The sequence below is a fragment of the Camelus dromedarius genome, chromosome X (assembly GCF_036321535.1).
Source record: "Camelus dromedarius isolate mCamDro1 chromosome X, mCamDro1.pat, whole genome shotgun sequence".
Taxonomy (NCBI): domain Eukaryota; kingdom Metazoa; phylum Chordata; class Mammalia; order Artiodactyla; family Camelidae; genus Camelus; species Camelus dromedarius.
The window spans coordinates 2,862,927-2,877,414 of NC_087472.1; the positions used below are offsets into that span (position 1 = coordinate 2,862,927).

Below are 14,488 nucleotides of genomic sequence, written 5' to 3' on the forward strand. Positions count from 1 at the left end.
GAAAAGTACTTACTGAATTTAGCTAGATTTTATCTCATTTACTTGAATCATTCATTCACCACCTTTATGAATGCTGTTACGTTTAAGGCTTTGGGATACGCGCTGAGCTACAGAGATAAATAAGACCCAGCTCATACTCTTAACATACTTTATCTTAGCCAAAAGGCTGAGAAGCGATAGCTCATGCTCTTAATGACCTTACAGTCTGGAAGACATATGCACAGATAGCTGACAATAATATGAGCCCTTAAATAAAGGGAGGTGCAAAATGTGATGGAATTACAGGGTAAAAAACATCTAAAAAGCAAGTGGAGACATCCAGGAAAGTTGTAAAAAGGAGATGATGCTTATCCTGTATGTTGAATCTTAAAGGAAATACAGGTATCTTATTAAACGGATGAGGGACAGGGTGAGATATAGAAGGGTATGCCAGGCAGAGAAAATAGCGTGCACAAAGGCAGGTATTTATGAATTGACATCATGCATCAGAAAATTCAAGTCTCTTGTTAGAGCTTTCATTTGCTTATTCTTCCAAAAATATTTATTGAGGGCATACTGAGACCCAAGCAATATTCTAGGCACTAGGAATAAAGCAATAGGCAAAAATAGATGTAGTCTCTGCCCTCATATAACTACATTCTAGAGGGGAAAACAATTAAACCATGATGAAAATGTAGGTAACAAATGCTATTTTCAGGGAAGCACAGAGTGCTATAGGACCATCTAGCAGGAACAATGAATTGAGTCTATGACAAATATCCACAATGAATTCCAGAGGAAATCACGTTTAAACTGAGACTTAAAAGATGTGTAGAAGTTAGAATATAAGGTAGGGGAGAAATGTTCCAGAGAGAGAGAGAGAGTATAGCAGGTATGAAGGCCAGAGAAATGTGCTGGGGAGGTAGTGGTGATGCATTAAATAAACTAAAATGTTCAGTGTGACTGGACTGTCATCGAACTCAAGTTTGTGTGCCTGATGCATAGTGAGGCCAAACTGAAACGTGGGAATTTGGAGCAGAGAAAGTTTTATTGTAGGGCCAAGCAAGGAGAATGAGTAGCTTGTGCTCGGAAAAACTCCCCAATGATTTTCAGGAGAAGCTTTTAAAGGCAAAATTTGGTGTGAGGGCTGCAGAGTATGTGACTTTCTTTTGATTGGTTGGTGGTAAGGTAACAGAGTGGTGTTTCAGGACTCTTGTGCTCAGCCTGAAGTTACCATCCTTCATCTGGGGCTGGGGGAGGGGGTGTGTTAATTCCTGCAGAAAACTCAAAGATATTGTCATGCATATCCCTTGAGGAGGAACCAGGATTCTGCTTTAACAGCTGCACTATCATTTTTTAAAATTGAAATATAGTCAGTTTACAATGTTGTGTCAAACTTCAGGTGTGCAGCATAATGTTTCAGTCATACATATACATACATATATTCCTTTTCATATTTTTTCATTATAGGTTATTACAAGATATTGGATATACTTCCAAGTGCTAAACAGTAGAAAGTTATCTCCCAGATATAGTAAACAAAACTTAGGGTTACTAGGGGGGGAAAGGGGGTGGGAAAGGATAAATTGGGAGTTTGAGATTTGCAAATACTAACTACTATATATAAAATAGATAACAAGTTGCACTATCATTTCTTAACTGCTCCTTCTTTGTTTCTGCATTCCCCTCCTGTGATTAGCAACTGTTCGAATCTGCCTTTTGGGATTTAGGGAAGGTCTAGGAAGCTGAAGCCTTTTTCCTACAAACAAGAAACAGGGGACAAGGAGGGGCTTTTGTACCCTGGAGGGTCCAATAGGGTCCTGCTTGGTTTCAGGACCATGGAGTAAAGGGCAGGGAACTGGCCTGTGGTGGGGAAGGGTGCTTATGAGCTATGTTGGCATAACAATGATAGGGATCCAGTAAAGAGTTTCTTCCAAGAGAATGATACAAACAGTTTGCATTTTACATAGATCACTCTGGGAACAGTGTGGAAGGTAGATTGGAAGAAGGCAAGATAAAGGTGAGGTGCTAGTTATATGAACTATAAAATTCTAATAATAATATTAATAACAACTACTATATATTTAACACCTACCATGTACCAGACGCTTTATATAAAACATCTCTAATCTTCACAAAACTATTCAATATAGGCATTATATCCTTATTGAGCTGATCTAGAAAGTGAAGCTTAAAAAATAAAAATGACTTACCCAGGATGATACAGTTATTAGGCAAATGCATGTCTGAGTTCAAGCTACTGCTTTTTACACTGACTAAGGTTTCTAAGAAGGATATATCCATATGTTCAAAAGGTAGCATTGGTGGTATTTGGTGCCTGATTGGAAGTTAATGGTGGTAAGGATGTTGTATGAGTACTTCCTGTGAGTAAAGAAGTTCCTGAGGGTAATGGTAGTACTAAGGGTTGGGAAAAATGATAATCTAAAGGTTAACATTCCCATTGAATGTAGAGGAGTAAATGAACATTTGGAAAATGGCAGTGATATATAGGGGTAGTGGGAAATATAGCACACCTATTTGGAAAAATTTCTGCATGATAGATGAGGGATAATAGTCTGGAATTCATACAGAATGTATTTATCTTGTAGTTATGGGGTAGCGTGATTGATTTTTTTAAAAGTGAACAACTTGCTCAGATCATTTATGTTAACACAAGTTGCTGAACCCAATAATGTATAATAGTTCAAACATGACAGATTAAGAAGGTAGATTGTGCAGTAAGACTAGTTCTGTCCTTCCCTCTATAAAATGAGGTGAAATACAACACTAGCTACCTCTTAAAGCTGTTGAGGGTGTTGAATAAAAAAAATGCACAATCTAAAAGTTGATAATTATGTTTTATTCAAGGACATTACTGAGGACTATCTATATCCTGGAAATAGCCTCTCAGATAGTTCTGAGGAACTGTTCCAAAGAGGTAAGAGATGAGCCAGGATATATAGGAGTTTTTGCTAAAAAGGAAACAGAAACAAAACATGTAGTTGAACATTAAAAGATTACTGCTAATCAGAAAAAAACAGACCTCTCAAGTTAATGATTTTAGTGCTTTTCTATGTATGGGAAGAGGGAAGATTCTGGGCTCATTGAAATCATTCCTTTGATACAAATCTTAACTCTCTAGGGCCAGTATCCTGTTCTTCTCTACTCTGAATTCCCCTGAGGTTGCATCAACAAGGGTGGCTGTAGCGGCTGAAGGCTTTGTGGTGGGAATCATTTGTTATTTACTAGAATGGCAGGCAATATTCTTGGTCCACATGGGGAGTAAATGTGATAACCCCTGTGAATTGCTTAACATATGTCCTAGCACATGTCCATTTTGTGGAGGATTTTGTGTTAATATCCCCACTTTTATAATTACTAAACTGAAGTTGCAATAGGACCCAAATCACACCATTAATAAGTGGCAGAGCCAGTACAGAATCCCAAGTCACTCATGTTACAGCAAACTGTTTTTCCCCACTACATCTAACTACTTCCTCTTAGAAGGGGATGCAGGGGATATCAGCTTTAAGCATAATGAGTTTGAGGTGGACATGACAAGCTGCAGTTGGAAATGCAGGTATGTAACCCAGAACTTTGACACAATGGGATTTTGTAAAACTAAATGTCTTCTATATATTAGGCCACAAACTAATAGTGTCCTATGTTTAGCTAAAAATTAAAGAAAATAGGCACTCATTTTTCTATGTTGCATCATCAAAAATAAAGTGGTATTTTTTGAACCAATTATAGAGGCTTGTTGTCATATTCAGACCCATATGCCTTCCTTTTTTGTTTGATTGTATGATTGGGTCAGTTTTGCTCATGTACTTGGGATGTTCCAGAGACAAATTATTTGCAAGATAAATTGTGTGTGATTCCTGGACTTTCCCCACCAACACACATGCAAATGTTAATAGCAAAATTCCTCTCTTCTTCCTTTAGATGCAAATAGCTTGCATTTGAGTTTTCATTACAGAGACTGCCTCTGCAATGGTGAGGAACCAGGGAAGGCATTTGGGTCACATTGTTAGTTGTATAGGACTTAGTGTAATCAAATCAGCCAAGCACTGATAGGTTTGCTTCACACAGTCCTTTTTTGTAATGGCTTTTGCTCTAGGGGTTTCCACCCGTAGTTTCTTATTCATTAAACTATCAACTGACTCACAGAACCACACTTGGTGTGTCTCACTCTAATGAACAGAAGTAAGAGCACAGAAGAGATAGAGTGGCTCATTTTGGACTCTGAGAAAGCTTAAAATGAGGTAAGAAGCAAGTAATAGTACAAGTCTTCAGTTAATCACAAATTATTCTGTGCGCTCTGTGTGATGATATCAATCCCTACCCTCCAAGAGCTCACATCTTAGCAGAAAAGATAGGACACATAATTTACTGTACTAGAAGGCATAATGGAAGTTTCACAAAAAGCCAACAATGAACTGCTAAAAGCTAAAAAATGTAGGTTTCATTACGACTTGGAGGCAAAGGGCCCAGATGTGGGAGAGCATCACTGGAGAACTAGCATTTGAGCTGGAAAAGAAAAATATATTACCAAGAGGTCTTCTCACATTTGTCACATTTTTGTCAGCTGCAAGAAGGAATCGGGGCCTTGAAATAACAAGAATTTCCTTTATTCTCAAAGGCAAGAAGTTGATCTCCAGGCAGATTCTGTTAAAAAGATCATTCTAACTCAAGGAGGATTTACAGATTACCAGAAGGGTCCCTCTAGTGCCAAAGGACCCAACTATTTTAGATGATACTGTTATCAAAGTTTGTGTGCCCTATGCACAGTGAGACCAAACAAATCAAAATGTTTGTTGGAGTTTGGAGCAGAGAAAGATTTATTGCAGGGCCAAGCAAGGAGAATGGGTGGCTCACACTCAAAAAACCCAAAATGCCTGATGGTTTTTGGAGACAAGTTTTTATAAGCAAAATCTGGGGAGAGGGTTAAATGCAGTGTGTGTGGCTTTCTTCTGATTGGTTTGTAGTAAGGTAGCAGGGCGGTGCTCCAGGAATCTTGTGCTCAGTCTGAAGTTACCATCCTCCACCTAGGTGGCGGCCTTAGTTCCTGTAGAAGAACTCAAAGATATTGCTATGTATAGTCTTCAAGGAGGAACCAGGACCCTGCTTTAATTGCTGCAGTATTGTTTCTTGAGGGCTCCCTCTTTGTTTCTGTGTTCCCTCATATCCCTGATTATAACTGTTTGAATCTGCCCTCTGGAACTCAGGGAAGGTCAAGGAGGCTGAATGAAGCCTGTTTCCTACAAACAAGCAATGGGGGACAGAGAAAGGATTTGCACCCGGGAGGGCCCACACAGGGTCCTGCTCAGTTTCACTACCCTCAGACAGAGTGAGGACTGTATGTTGTAGTGAAATGAACTTTAGAGTAGGATTTAGAAGCTCTGAGTGTGAGTCTTAACTCTGGCCCAGATCAGCAGTGTAACCATGGACAAAGCATTTCTGCTCTTTGGGTCTTAGTTTCTTCTTTTGGGAAATATGGCTGAAAATACCTGTTCTGCCTATTTTGCAGAAATATTTATTAAATCAAGAAGCATTTATTGACTATCTGCTATGTAGCAACCACCATGATATGGATGGGATTACAGTAATATGTAGAGACACTTCTCTTAATTTGTTCACAGTCCTGTGCAGAAGACAGACACATAAACAGACTGATAATCCTGTGTGCTGTTAAAAAATGATTAAAGAAAAGAAATTAGGTGATACAAATGATTTCACTTCATGAGGTAAATAGTCTTCTTTTGGAAAACCACAAAACAGAGTGGAAGGCAGGAAACTTTTTATAGGATAAAGAATAAATGAGAAAGAGGAAAATAGAAAATATCTTATTGGTTGGAGCCACATAGTCAACCTTGTTTAGGGTAAGATGGCCCAGAGTGGGCTTGGCATTTGGGGATTGGCTGACTGGATATACTGTGATATCAAAAAGATCAAATAGAACACTTATAGGGACATGAAAGTTATCTAACTTTCTGTTTTTTGATGTGGCATCCCAGGCAGGAGTGGCTCCATCTTGAGCCTAGAAAGTTTTATCAGCAGTGTTAAGGAGTAAGCTATTTGTACAAAGTGCTCTGGGATTTCTGGGAGCTAGAGAACACACTATGCCTGTAGGGCATATACAGAGTATCATGGAACAAGTATTATTTGAGGTATTATATGGACTTAGAGGAAATTTGTTGCACATATAAAGAGGAAAGGGCATTCCTGGCAGGACGAAACAACAACAACAACAACAACAACAATCTGTACAAAGACACAAAAGCATGAGAGCTCTTTTTGGTGAAATCACAAGTATTTGTAGATGGCTAGATTGGGGAAAAGTGTGAATGTCAGAAAATGAAGATGAAGTTACATATCTGAAGTTAAAACTTAGATGTGCTCCCTACAAAGGATAAATGCAGTGGTAAAAGTAGTGGTCTTCCAATTAGGAAGCGCAAGGGCTTCCAGGGTACTGAAGCCTTTTGCCTGTAACTTGAGGATTTAATGAGAAGCCTGCAGAAAATTGGCATTCTTATGACTAATGTACTGCTTGGTTTGGGGGTTTGGTGGTGGTATATTTCAAGTGACTCATCCTCTACTGATAATGGTTTTACTGTCTTTTCTTTTTCACCATAAATCTCAGATCCTGCCATTTACTCCATGATTATAGAAATAGCCTACCTGGCACTTTAGCCACTCCTGAACAAGTATCTTTTTTTTTTTTTTTTTACTGAAGTGTAGTTAATTTACAATATTACTTTAATTCTGGTGTGCAGCATAGTGATATCTATATATAGATATATAGATAGATAGATAGATATACTCCTTTTCACATTCTTTTCCATTATGGGTTATTACAAGATATTGAATATACTTTCCTGTGATGTACAGTAGATCCTTGTTTTCTGTCTATTTTATATATAGTGGTGTGTATCTGCTAACCTTGAAATCCCAATTTATCCCTTCCAACCCCCTTTAGTCCCTGGTAACCGTAAGTTTGTTTTTTATGTTTGTGAGTCTGTTTCTGTTTTGTTAATAGGTTCATTTATCTCATTTTTTTTTAGATTCCACATATAAGTGATATCATATGGTATTTTTATTTCTCTTCCTGGCTCACTTAGAATAAGATTCTCCAGGAGCATCCATGTTTCTGCAAATGGCATTATTATATTCTTTTCTGTGGCTGAGTAGTATTCCATTGTATAAATATACCACAACTTTTTATCCAGTCACCTGTTGATGGACATTTAGGTTGCTGAAGAGGTGTTTTCTTTTTTATTTAGAGGCATAGTTGAGACACAATATTATGTGTCTCAGATGTACAAGCGATTTCCAGTTTTCAAAGGTTATACTCCATTTATAGTTATTGTAAAATATTGGCATATTCCCTGTGTTGTACAGTATATTCTTATAGTTTATTTATTTTATACATAGTAGGTTATACCTCTTAATCCCTGAACCCTATCTTTTCCCTTCCCCTTCCCTCTCCCCACTGGTAGGTACTAGTTTGTTCTTTATATACGTTGCCTGTTACTTTTTTTTTTATTATATTCACTAGTTTGTTTTTTTTTTTAGATTCTACATATATGTGATAATATACAGTATTGTCTCTTATATTAGTCTTTGTTAAAGTTTATTTTGTCTGATATAAATATTTCTACCCTAGCTTTCTTTTGATTTCCATTTGCATGGAATACTTTTTTCCATCACTTCAGTCTATGTGGGGGTCTTTAGAACTGAAGTGATTCTCTTCTGGGTAGCATATATGTGGGTCTTATTTTTGTATCCATTCAGACACTCTGTCTTTTTATTGGAGCACTTAGTCCATTTACATTTAAAGTAATTATTCATATGTATTTATTGACATTTTGCTAATTGTTTTTGTTTCCTGATCTATGAGATTGGTCCCAATGCTACAACAGGCTCACTGGAGGCTGGGGCTGGGGTCTAGGGGATTCTAGGGCTGGTGCTTGCACACTGGTGCATGGAGCTGGGTCCCGGGGTCTTTGGATGGAGGGCCATGGGGCTTCAGGTCTAGTGCCTGCACACTGGTGTGTGGGGCCACATCCTGGGCCTTCTGGATGGCAGAACCATGTCCAGGAGCAGCTTTGGGATCAAGGGTCTTAAGGCAGCCTGTCTGTTGGTGGGGCTGTGTCCACACCCAGTTAGTTACTTGGTCTGAGGCATCTCAGCGCTTCTGCCTATAGGCTGTTTGGCCAGGGTGAGGCTGGGTCCTGAGGTTAAAAAGCTAGAGAGAGGATCCCACAATGTCCTTTCCAGCACTTATGTCTATGTCCCCAGTGTGAGCTGCAGTGATCCACTTCCTCTCTGGGAGACTCTACAAGATGAGCAGGTGGTTCTGACCCAGGCTTCTTTCAAATTACTGCTTCTTCCCTGGGTCCTGGTGTCTGTGGGATTTTGTTTGTGCTTTTCAAGAGTGGGATCTCTATTTCCTACAGCTGTCTAGCTCTCCCTAAAGTAAGCCCCACTGGCCTTTAAAGCCAAATGCCCTGGGGGCTCATCTTCCCAGTGCAGGACCCACAGGCTACAGAACCCGACATGGGGTTAAGACTCCTCTCTCCTTGGGGAGAACCTGTGCAATTCTAATTAGCCTCCTGTTTGCAGGTTGCCCACCAGGGGGTGCGGGTCCTGACTATATCATGAATTTGCCTCTCTTACCTGGCTAGTTGTGGTTCCTTCTTTATATCTTTAGTTGTAGAAGATCTTTTCTGGGAGGTTCTGGTCTTTTTCATCTATGGTTGTTCTGCAAATAGTCATGACTTTGGTGTGCCTGTGAGGGAAGGTGAGTGCAGGGCCTTTGTTCTCTGCCATCTGTACTGTCTCTCTGAGGTTGTTTTCCTCCCTTTGGTTTTTAGAAAGAACATTCCTTAGAATGCAGAACAGATTGTTCCACTTCTAAAGGGTCTAGGTGACATACAGTGGGGCTCATATTGAACTCCAGAGACCTTTGTCCCCTGATGTGTTTAAGTTGCTCCTTCCTACATTACTCTCAAGGTGTTGATAGTTTCACTGAACAAGTGTATATACTCAATAAAATTTAGATCTTTAACCTTTAGGACTCCGATTAGAACACATTTTTCTCTTGAGTTTTGTTTTTCCTATTTTATGCACCTACTTAAAAAAATTGCATTCTATATGTAAAAATCTAGAAATAATTTGATGTTTTTCTGTAGGGAGTTGTTAAGAACTGGTGATTCATTTTTATTCATATTTTATAATTGTTAAACTCTTTAACTAAGGTATGGCATGCATATTTTAATATGTACAACCATTATGTGTATAGCACCACATCATTCTAGGTAAGGAATATGTTCAAGATATTGCACAGTAGAAGAGTAAAGAAATGGGAAAACGTTTCAGTAAAGTGAGAGGTTTTATCAAGATATAAGTAAGGACCACAGCTTTATTTTTCAGAAGGATCACTTTCCCTGAGACAAAAGCAAATGGGAACTGAGGACATGGATGTAATAGCTTTTGAGTTGGAAATTTTTTTCTCATTGGGTTAGTGTACTGTGTGAATTCCCATCTAAAAGCTGATTACTTACATATGATATTCAATATAGTTCAGGAGACAAGATATATTACCAATAAAATCTGAAAAATACAAAGTACTGTATAACAGTGCAAAATAAATACTGGCTTTTGTATCAACGATTTAACAAAATAGAAAAATAATCAAATAGCATAGTAAGAATAATCTCTGATGTGTGCTTATTTTGAAAATGTATTTAGATATTTCCAATGAAGATGAGATATGGGCCTCAAAAAACCAAGTCACTAATTTGTCTCAATTCCAAAGGAGCAGAAAATAAACTATTTACTCAGTGGCTTTAAGTCAATAGCAGAGACTTTTTTTAAAGTTATATGAGACCTTTCTTTCAAAATGAAATTTTTTATAACAAATGATTGTTTAGTCCTAATAATTTTCAAATAAGCAAATATTTATTCAGTGCTATTATGTAGATGATAGTGTAGAAACTGCCCATGAAGGATCACAAAGTTAAATAGCAGTTTATAATCCAAGCCAAAAGATAAGACAAGCCATAAAATAAGGATAAAAAGGAATATATGGAAAGCAAGGATAAGATAGACATTTTATGCAACAATTTACAATTACAAACACTACAGCAATGAAAAACCAAGTGCCTATGTATTTTTGTACTGTTGGAAATATACTTTCAGGGTAAATTCCAAAAACTGAGAATGCTCACTCAAATGATAAGTGCACATGGATTTCTGTTGGATGTTGCCAAATTTTCCTCCAAGAGGGTTGCACCAATTTATATTTTTATCCACAATGTATGTGTGTCTATGCACAGTCTCATCAATAGAATGAGTTATTAAACATGTAAGTGTTCTTCAATCCCATAAATGAGAAATGGTATTTCAGTGTAGTTTTAATTTGCATTTCCCTACTTATGAGTGAGCATGAATATCTTTTCATATGTTCAAAGGCCACTTTTATAGCATTTTGTTCATTGTCTTTCATGACTTTTGCATACTTTTCTATTAAGTTTTTGGCATTTCCCCCTCATTTAAAGAGTTCTTTGTATATTAGGGATATTAGCACTTATTTATAATATGTTACAAATATTTTCTCTCAGCTTGTCAGTAGTCTTTTGATTTTTTTTGTTTGTTTTGCTGTGTGTGGTAGGCATAGTAATGCTCCCCAAATGTCCTTGTTCTGATTCTCAGATCCTGTAAATATGTTACCCTATATGGCAAAGGTACTTTGCAGTTGTGATTAAATTAATGACCCTCAGATAGAGAGAGTATCCTGGATTATTCAGGTGGGCCCAGTATCATGACAAGGATCCTAAAAGCCACGAATAATTCTTAGCTATGGTGAAAGAGGGAGAAAGAACATTTAGAAAAAGATCAGAGAGCTGCAACATTACCAGCATTGGTAATGGAGAAAAGGGCCATGAACCAAGGAATGTAGGCAGCATCAAAGAAGCTATAAAGGCAAGAAAAAAGATTCTCTTTTACAATGTCTAGCAGGGATTTAATAGCAGGGATTCTTAATTTGAGATAGCATATCATAATCACTGGAGTAAACATTTTCAAACTATCATAATTGTCTATTCTTTACTTCCTTATTTCATGTCCCCTTCCCACTTTGAGATTCTGAGACATGTACCTTCTGCCCTAAGTAAAAGCATTATTATCCATGGGTAGTATATACTGTAGGAAACAGATGAAATATTGAGAATCACTGGTGTTTGGGGATCCAGTAGAGAAGACATTAACCCAGTTATTGTACCCTGATCTTAGTCTTTAGACTTTTTATCTTCCCTGTCCACTTTCATAATGCCATCCAGTCTTTGAGCTTTAATTAGCATCTGTAAAATTAAGCTAACAAGGCCTAAAGAACTGGAATAACTTGCACACAACTACTAAGAAGTAGAGCTAGGTTGTGAATCTGGTAGTCTGGCTTTAAAACTATGCTCTTTAAGGCTATGCTATAATGCCTCTCTTGATTTTTTAATTTTGTAAGAGCTTTATTTGAAGTATCATTTACATATGATAAATTCATCTGTTTTAAGCATACAATTCAATGATTTTTATTAAATTTACAGAGTTTTGCAATCATAACCACTACCTAGAGTTATATCATTTCCTGATTGTACAAAATCGCTCCAAAAATTTGCAGTCACCACCCATTATCAACCCCAGCCCCAGTCAACCACTAATCTATTTCTCATCTCTATAGATTTGCCTTTCCTGGACACTTAATGTAGATGGAATCATACAATATGTGATCTTTTGTGTATGGCTACTTCAGTTGGCATAATGCATTTAAGATTCATCCATGTGGTTGTGTGTATTCGTTTTTATTGATGACTAATATTCCATTGCATGACTATGCCACATTTTGTTCATTTATTAATCATTTGATAGACATTTAGGTTGTTTCCACCATTTGGCTATCATGAATAATTCTGCTATGAACAGGTCTTTCTGTGGATATGTATTTTAATTTCTCTTGGGTAATGGTGAATTAGAGTAGAATTGCTGGGTTTTATAGGAAGCTTGTGTTTAATTTTTTTTTAAGAAACTGTCAGAATGTTTTCCAAAGTGTACTTTAGTATTATATATATATTTCCACCAGTGACTTATGAGGTTTTTCTCCAAATTCTTGCTAACATTTGATATTGTCAGTCATTTTGACTTTAACCATTCTAGTAGGCATTCTAGCAGTATCTAATTGTGGTTTTAATTTGTATTCCCCTAATGACTAATGATTTAATCTTTTCATATACTTATTAGTCAATAGAATATCTTTTCATTAAATGTATATTTAAATCTTGTGCTCATTTTCAAATTGGGGTGTTTTTCTTCTCATTTTTAGTTATAAGAGTTTTACTTATTTCTTCTTGATACAAATTCTTTATCAATATATCATTCATAAATATATTCACCCACTTGGTTGCTGCCTTTTCATTTTCTTAATGGTGTCTTTCAAAAAACAAAAGGTTTAAATTTTGATGAAGTCCAATGTATCATATTTTAAAAAAAATTATGGCTCATGCTTTTGGTGTCCTAGCTAAGAAATCTTTGCCTGATACAAGGTCACAAAGATTTTCTTCTACCATTTCTTTTAGCTCTTAAATTTTGGAGTGTGAGCATTGGAGTATGTTTTTGCCCTTAATTGATTATGCAATTGTATAAAATAATATGTATAGAATGTATTATTGAGCCAATAACATATAGAAATGTAACATATATGTAAAATATATGCCAATAACAGCACAAAGGAGATGAGTGAAAGCAAAGCTGTACTGGGATAAGGGAATGGCTATAGGTGGTAAAGTAATAATTATAACATTGTATTGTTGGGGTTGTGACATTAATAGATGTAACATGTATAACACTAATACCACAATAGGAGGGATAAGGAAATAGAATAGAGCTACAATAACCTTTCTATACATAACAAATTAAACCAGTATAAATCTGAAGCTCAATCTGTTGAGTTAAAATGTATATGGTAAGCCCTAGAGCAATCACTTTTAAAAAAGTAAAAAAGTTATTAAAGAAATTAAAATGCTACATTAGAAAATATTCATTCAGTACAAAAGAAAGCAGTAAAAGAGGAATAGAAGAACAAAATATATGTGACAAAGAAAACAAAAGTAAAATGGCATACAAAAATACAACTATATCGGGAAAGGGTATGGCTTAGTGGTAGAGCACATGCTTGGGATGCAGGAGGTCCTGTGTTCAATTCCCAGTACCTCCATCAAAAAAATAAAATAGTAAGTAAGTAAACCTAATTACCTCCCCCTCTTAAAAAAACAAAACAACAACAAAAAATACAACTATATCAATAAATTATTAAGTGTAAAAAATTTTGAACAATTCAATCAAAAGGCAGAGACTGTCAGACTGGATTAAAAAAACATGATCCAACTGTATTCTGCCTACAGAAGACACACTATATTTTTTATTTTTTCTTTAATAGACTATATCCTTTTAGAGCAGTTTCAGGTTCACAACAGAATGGAGCAGAAAATATAGAGACTTAGCACATAGCCCTCCCCACCCACACATATATACTCCCCTACCCTCAACATCCCTCATCAGTGTGGCATATTTGGTACACTAGATGAACCAACATGGGCACATTACTATCAACCAAAGTCCATAGTTTACATTAAGGTTCACTCTTGATGTTGTACATTCTACGGGTTTTGACAAATGCATAATGACATGTAGCCACCACTATAGTATCATACAGAATAATTTCACTGCCCGTAAAATCCCTTGTGCTCCATGTATTCATTCCTCCCTCCCTCCCTCTCCCCAAACCCCTGGAAACCATGATCATTTATTGTTTCTGTAGCTGTGCCTTTTCCAGAATGTCATTTGGTTGGAATTGTACAGTTTGTAGCCTTTTCAGACTGGCTTCTTTCATTTAGTAATATGTCTTTTAAGTTTTTTTCATGTCTTTCACGGCTTGATAGCTCATTTCTTTTTTTTTCCACTGAATATATATTTTAATTTACATATATGTACTGTTCATTGTTTCTAAGAACGTTTAGAGCTTTAGCTTTTTAAACTTACATAGTTATCAAAGGAATAATGCCAACCACAAAATAAGAATTAACTCAAAAAGATACATACACCCTGCTATTAATAGCAACATTATTTATAATTGCCAAGATATAGAAGCATCCTAAGTGCACATCAATAGTTCAATAGACAATGAAGATGCAGTATATATATATATATATATATGGAATGGAATACAACTCACCCATAAGAAAGAAGGGTATTTTGCCATTTGCAGCCCTTCATTCACTTCTTTTTTTCACTTCAAAAACCAGAACCTTATAACTGTCAGAGACATTTCCATTACATCAAAAACAACAAAATACCTAGAAATAAACTTAACCAAGGAGGTTACCTATACTCTGAAAACCGAAATGACACAAAAAAATGGAAAGATTTCTTGTGCTCTTGGATTGGAAGAATCAACACCATC

At 36.5% G+C, this 14,488-nt stretch overlaps 1 protein-coding gene across 2 annotated transcripts in view; it reads left to right on the forward strand.

Annotated features, from left to right (window-relative positions):
* GABRA3 (gamma-aminobutyric acid type A receptor subunit alpha3) overlaps positions 1-14,488 on the forward strand; it is a 234,763-nt gene that overhangs the window by 167,007 nt on the left and 53,268 nt on the right. The gene's annotated exons all lie outside the window — the stretch shown is intronic.